Genomic DNA, 7675 nt, shown 5'->3' with positions numbered 1-7675 from the left:
TCAATTTAAAATAAAACATAATTATTCTATTACTTTCAGTTTATTTGGCGTCCTTGGAAACTTTAGCCTTAGTTTAGCACCCTTGGACCCGACAGCTCCCATAACGATGCACTTCAGTTATGCATAATAACGTATATCTAACCGATTTGGGACACCTCATGATTTTAAGATAACCTTTAAAGCAAGTAAAAGTGATGTTAGGATTGTGGTTTTCAGGAATGCCGAACCTAATCATTAAAGTTGTCTTCGAAGGGCTGAAAGAAGAACTTGAGGTCCATGGGGGATAAGTATATAATATAAAATTAATTAGTATAATAATACACTATATAATAAACTAATGAAAAAGACTATTGTTTCTTTAATTTTACCATTATGCGGGTGCAAAAATAGCTTTTAATTTAACAGCAATATACTATAAGACTAAATACTGCCTCTTGTTTTTCGTATGAAAATATATCATGTTTTTAGTTTGTTGGATATTTAGTGTTTTGTTACATAATTTAAAAGCATACATTTTGTGTTTTTGGTTTCTTGGTTGCCATTACTGAAACAATTGCATTTATACATATTCATATAAACGAAGTACACAATGACTTGATTATCACTGTTAGTTTGTATACCTTGAATTATCAGAATGCAGGTTTCCCTCCCTGTTTTTAAGGGTGAATATGTTGTGGGAGCCTCCCTCTTTTGAAATGAGACTGTAGGCCCTATCATTAGATCGGATGGCAAGTCTTTATACAAAGTGTTTTGCATAATTATATACCAAAGCCAGAATAGCCACCCTAAAATTTTATGGGTCACATAGCATCCACAATTGCCACATTATTGTCCTACGAAGTCTGGCCCAACCAGTGACAAGGAATGAAAAAATAAATAAATAAATAAATAAATATATATATAAAAAAATCTCATCTGCCTAATCTAAATTTAGGAGATTGAATTTTCATTCTAATAAAAAAAGTAAAGAAGATTATTTCTAAATTGACAGCTTGTTTACATTTTGCGATAAAGTTCAGAGAGCTGGCCATATCACAGCATGATATTGCTTGTCTGATTAAAGCATAATAATAATAACAGTCATAATAAAATTATTATTACCCGGTAATAATTGTGTAGCTACATACAACGCGGGAAAAGAAGGGCAGATTGTAGAAATGGCAAAGTTACACTAATGTAGTAGCAATACTACTACTAATAATAATAACAATCGATCAAATTCAGAAACAATATTTCTCAATTGTTAATAAAAATGTCTAATAAAATGGAAAAAAAACCTTGGCAATCACTTCCTCACGTGTCTCTCTCTCTCTCTCTCTCTCACTCTCTCTATATATATATATATATATATATATATATATATATACATATAATTTTGTAAGATTGCAGTTGTCAGTGGACGTGCAGTGGACAATACAAGACAGCTAAAAGGAAAAAAAAAATAGTTCAGTGGGTCGATCGTAGAGGTCAATCATATTTAGAAATCTGTTTTCGTGTAAATTGTGCACATTTGTTCCTAAAACTGTCCGCATGGACGCCTGACGTTATGACATAATTACGTTTAGTTAGTTAAAATAAATATATACTAAAATGCAATTATATTTTAATTGAAATTTAAATTACTGAATTACTGTATGCTGTAGTTAAAGGAAACGATAAACAAAAACATAGGCCTACTCAGTTTGAGTGTTAAAATACTCATACCGTTTTTGAAACTTAATATAATAATAATAATAATAATAATAATAATAATAATAATATATTTATTATAATAGGGTGTTGTTATATGATATCAACTGTACATTTATAAAGTATAAGTGTGTATCAAAACGTCGCAGTTTTTATTCCTAAACTGTTGTTGCTGTCTTTTTTTTTTTTTTTTTTTAATTATCTAATGTGTGAAATTTCTTTTTAACAGACAAAACGTTTTTACCAGATTCCCAATAAAATCCGAGTCATCCAATTTTCAGACGGTACTGTTTATTATATCACTATAACAAACAGCATGCATTCCTTCTCCTAAATCCCACAATTTATGTGAATTATCTTACAAAACGTATTTTTAATAACAAAAAATAAGGAGAAATGCAACATTAATCTTCAAGTTATCCGAATGTACAAACATGTGAACCTGCAGAAGCATGAACAAAAAGTCAGCAGTAAAAAAATAAAAAAATAAAATAACATTTGCAATAACTAAATAAATAAATAAATACATGTACATGAATTGGAAAGGAAGGCAAAACAGACTTTAAGTAGGCCTAAGAGATGTTAATGATGTATCTAAAAGCCATTGCTTTTATAGTTACAGTTTAGTTTAATACCTTAAATAAATGGGGTGTTAATAAATTACATATAACAAATTAATATCTGTAACACATATACAGATTTATTTCTTGATTTTTTTTTTTTTTTTTTTTTGTATATTTTTTTTTCGTGGTACACGGTTAGTCTTCATACCCAGATGTAAAACGCATGACTTACAAAAAGTATAAGTACAATCTTTAAAAAAAAAAAGAAAAAAAAGAGAGACACATTTGAAAAAAAAAAAAAAAAAAAAAAAAAAAAAAAAAAACTTGATATTTGTTAGATTTTTTAACTGTTTAATATGTCAACATTAACCAATGAGAAAGACGATGTGTGATAACTTCGACATGTGTGACAAAACCAGAGGGTAGTAAAGGAACCTCACTTTTGACAGATGAACAAAATAGCGCCATCTTGCTTTTAAATGTAAAGCAGCACCCTCAGTGAAAAAAAAAAAAAAAAAAAAAAACCCCTCGCCTGATTAACCGGGAGATCTCTGTTACTTGTGTTTTTTACGCAGACAGCAAATTGAAACCCAGGTAAAACCTACATTTATGAAATTCCTGTTTTGCTCTCTAAATTAATACATATTAATATATATTAGTGCTTATGTACAAATAAATCTCCATGTTTTCCCTTCATTTTATTTTCCCTGCACTATTGAGCTGCATTTTCTTTCTTAAAGCATCTCCATACTGAAGTCGACAACATGCTTACCTCTCTCAGCATGACTGGCAGCAGTGCTTGAGAATTTAATGCACCCGTGTCTTATTGTTCAATCCATGCAAGGATTGTAGCTGGAGGGGGCCGCTAATGATCTTGAAAAAAGAAACATGGAGCATGTGTCTCCAGAACTGACATCGCCCGCTATCATGAAAGCGATGGCGCGGGTGTCGGGGTCTGTGTCTCTCTAAGTAGGCTATCACTGTGCACTCAGTGTGCAAATGTTTAAGTGTACATCTCAAACTGATGCTGCCGCATAAAATTCGAGACAGTATAGGGGGAAATCTCTTGTTTCCAGCTGTAGATTTGATGGAGGGAAAATTATGCTATTATTGTTTTAAGGATTACTTATAGGCCTACTATACATTTTAAAACGAAGTAATAAAAAGAAAAAAAAAAGTTTTTTTTTTTAATTTTTAATTTATTCATTTATTTTATTCAAATGCTGTGAATTGTGAATCTGATTGTCTGATCCACTAGCTAATATTCAAAGGTGAGTTCATAACCTGTGTAATGAACGTCAATATTAAAATACTAGCAAAAAATACGTGTTTGATAGTTGTGTTTGAACATAAGTTGTGATAATAACCAACTTTTCGGTCCATTTAATTTTCAAACTGTAGGCTACTTAGTACTTCTCAAAGTGAGGCATGGCTCTTTACGGAGATATTGAGAAGAAAGAATAACAATCAGCGGTCGAGGACAAAGATATCCAAGGCCTTCGTTTTTCGGTGTCTTTTTACACTGCTTCGTTGAGATGATTGGATATTTGCGTCGCGTTGAAACACTGTTGTCTTAGAAATATATTTTGACGGTTGAGTTACCGTGCTCTAACCTAATAAAGCACGGGTATGTGAGAGGTGTCGTATCATCACATTAATGTGTTACACGTTTAAATAATACAATGAAAGATTACCTAAAAGAAGCAACAAAAATATGCAATATTATTTAATTAAACAATCATTCATTAAATCTTAAGTAACGTCATGTCAGTAGTGAAATAGCACGGTGTATTCTGATGATTCCACGTTTCTTTGTTTGACCACAAACGCTTTTCATCTCGATTTTTTTTTTTTTTTTTTTGAGCACATTTCATAGTGGAACTAGGGGGAAACCTGTATTCTTTTAGTAAACTGGTGTCTGTTCAATAGATGCAAACACCTTTATATATTATAGGCTACAATAGTTTACACTTGTTATTCATGCAGTGGGTTAATGACACTGATACGCTTAACAAGTAAATGTTACAAAGCAAAGTTTACATACACAATGAAAAATAGTATAAATAATGAAAATAAAATTTCTCCATAACGACATCAATAGCACACAACCACCAATAATAATAATAATAATAATAATAATAATAATAATAATAATAATAATATAGCAGCAACAATAGTAGCAGAAGGAGTAGGATTTTTAAAAAGTACACATTTGTCTTTAGTATGGTTATGATCCCTCTGAAATATTTAAACCCTTAATGTTACCACTAAGATGCCTTTTATTTTTATAGACAATGGACCACGAAAAATGTTAAACCATTATTATAATGTTATAACATTATTTAAACGGACCCTACATCCCAATAAGAAAATAATAATAAAAATAAATTAATTAAAAATTAGACTGTGATCCTCGAACGCTCTCAACAAAAACGTGCATTTATCATCAAATGAGATTTTACATAAATTACTTGTGCTTAAAAATATAAACATACGAAATGCAGTTCTAGCGTTCAAAAAGTTATCTCTGTAAAAAGTAATTTCATTTTAGAAACTGATTGTTATGAATTATTGTCTAACCACTGTATGAAACAGATCTTCTTTCACTAGTCTTACTTTGTACAAGTCGAAGTCCAAGTTCTGCATATTAGTTTAGATGGTACCATGACTGCCTTTAGTTTTGCGCTTCAGATCTCTCTCTCTCTCTATCCCCTCCTATTGGTTCCTCTCTCACGCGCAGTAAAGTGAGTTCACTGACTCAGACCAGCGTTTAACTCTAGCAGCAGACACAGCGTGTGCAGTCGGTACAAGGCCGTTTTTTAACAGGTAGTCATCAGCTTTTGTTGACGTTGTTCGCTAAAGTTTTCCTCTTTACCCTTATAAGTCAGGCATTTCTCAGTCGGAAAAATAAACAGGGTGTTATCGACTTGAAGCGATGCTACATATGGGTGCTTTAGACAAAAGATAAATCTTAGAACCTGACTCAAAATGAAATTAGTCATTCGGTTCAAGATGTCAGTCAAGGTGCCGAGTATTAGCAATATAGGCTACCTTGTCAACACAAATACGGTACAATATTTAAAAATGTGTTGTAAATTGTAATTGGTGCAATAGTTACTTTTTATTGTTTCTTTAATGCTGACCTATGTTTTCCCTTTCGGAGGTAGGCCTATTTCACTTACCCGAGTTCTTAACTTAACGTAGCTTAAACGGGGACGAAATACCAAGAGACTAATACATATTGATCTAAAAACCTACTGAGTGTTTTGCGCAAGAAGGTAACAAAAATGTAGGAACCAGGATGTGTTTTTCTCAAGAAAGAGTGAATGGAAGTCATTGTAAAGACATGTCTGAGAGGAACCCGTGCACTGGGAATGCTAATGAATGAAATAAGAATTAACCCGTCCATTTGAAACTGTGCTAAAGATCATTATGTGACCTGCTCCTTTGTTTCCAACAAACCAGTGGAATAGAAAAACTTTACCACAGACATTTGTGATGTTTCATTATAGAAAGACGTATGTCTGATAAAACGCAAATATTAACTATTATTAACAGCACGAGTAACAGTAAGCAATTAGTTTATCAGCGTTATTGTGTTTATCGTGTTTTATTGTTATTGTAATGTCTTCTGCTTTAGTTAGATTAGATGTGATCTGACTTGGTAAAAACAGCCAAACATTCTTCATCCTCAAAGATTTGACACATTGTTGTATGAATAGAGCAATCGAAAATGTTTTGGGGAAAATGTTTTTAGAAACCATAATGGGGGATGGGATGTGCAATGGTTTCTGTAGCCTATGCAGTGATGCAATCCCTCCCCTTATTTTGTTGCGTTGTAAGTTATACTTATAGGCTTTCAAGCTCAAAGTTTTTAATGTTATTGGTTTAATGCTTGTTTTAGCCCAGACTGAACAGTCTGCACTTCGAAGCATCTCACCAACCCCCTCAGTCTCTCCCTTTGTGTTAAAGTTGGCTAAAGGTCTCGGGAGGTCCTGGAAGTGACAGTTCTGTGAATAGCGGGTAGATGGCACAATTTTCTAACATTTAGAGAGGAACCCACCGAGCCGAGAGCAGCAAGTCTATTTTAAAGCACTTTATTCAAAATAACAAAGACAGACGGACAGGGGAAAAAAAATGCACATACATCGCAATGAAGGATGCTATTTTTTGGGGGGTAACCAATTCGAATATTTTTATGGCTCCATTTTAGAATTATATAGGCTATATATAAATAATGATAATACTGCTAATAAAATATACGTCAAGGCATTGGCTACTGACCCAGTCATGCTTTAGGCGGTTTTGTAAAAATATATAATGGTTAATATGAAGATTATCAAAAATACAAGCATTTACTTAAAACAGTTTATGTGCTAGACTAGCCGCATTAAATTGTTGTTTAATTGCTCCATTACAGAACATTCCACGCAATTTGCAGCAAATATAGATGACGTCAGACAAAAGTTCTCCAAAGTACCTCATTATTTGAGAAGCCAAAAACACTAAGGTCGTGACGAGAGTTTTTCTCATATAAACTTATATAAATCTGAGGGCTGGAATTATGGACAGGTCCCCTCTATATTCAGTAAATCCTTCGAGGGGCAATTAATATAATGAAACAGAAATATGTTGATACTCAAGTGACGTGAAGGAACAACACAGACGTTTAATTGTCTTTTTTTTTCTAAGGGAGTGGGGGTCTATGCTTTGCTTATTATCGCTGCTCTTTGGAGGTCGCTATGGAAACCAATTGCTGGCTCTTCCTTCGTCGAGCTCATCATACAAACAACACAAGCGAGCATATGATAGCCTATCTCAAAGCTATGATGACTTTTGCTAAGGACTCTAACAGATGTATAACCGATCGACAAAACCACATACACTTAGCTTGTAATGGTTAAGCCAGGTCATCATGAGCTTGATATAAAACTTAAGTTGAAAAAAAAACAGTGTTATTTGCTACAGTACTAAAGTTAGGCCAGATAATTAGGCTATTTGCTAACTTTTAAAATGAGCCTATATTTCATTATTTTAGAAAACATCAGCAATTTAGTGTAGATGATGCTAATGGCGTTATCCGAGCAATTCAACCCTTCGCGACCGCCAATACCTTACATTTGCACAGTAGGTAACGAATTTTGAGACAGTTTTTACGAACCTACAACACATAATAACGCCTTTATGAAAGAAAAAAAAAAAGAAAGAAAAGAAAAAAATCCCTCGCACCTGCAAGAATATCAACATGCTTTACAAGAGTTTAAAATGTCTGCTAAAGATAGGCCTATAGTTAATCAACGGAGATGCAGTTAGAAATCATTTGTTGTTAGCTCGGTTGGCCAGCTATATCCCATAGTACTTTTTCCACGAAGAAATAAATAAAAGTGACATTGTACTGAGGGAGACCTCATTAGTTCGTTGTC

Source organism: Cyprinus carpio, chromosome A18, assembly GCF_018340385.1.
Source record: "Cyprinus carpio isolate SPL01 chromosome A18, ASM1834038v1, whole genome shotgun sequence".
In the NCBI taxonomy this organism is placed as follows: Eukaryota; Metazoa; Chordata; class Actinopteri; order Cypriniformes; family Cyprinidae; genus Cyprinus; species Cyprinus carpio.
The sequence above is the reverse complement of the archived record's forward strand: the minus strand, read 5'-3'. Positions refer to the sequence as shown.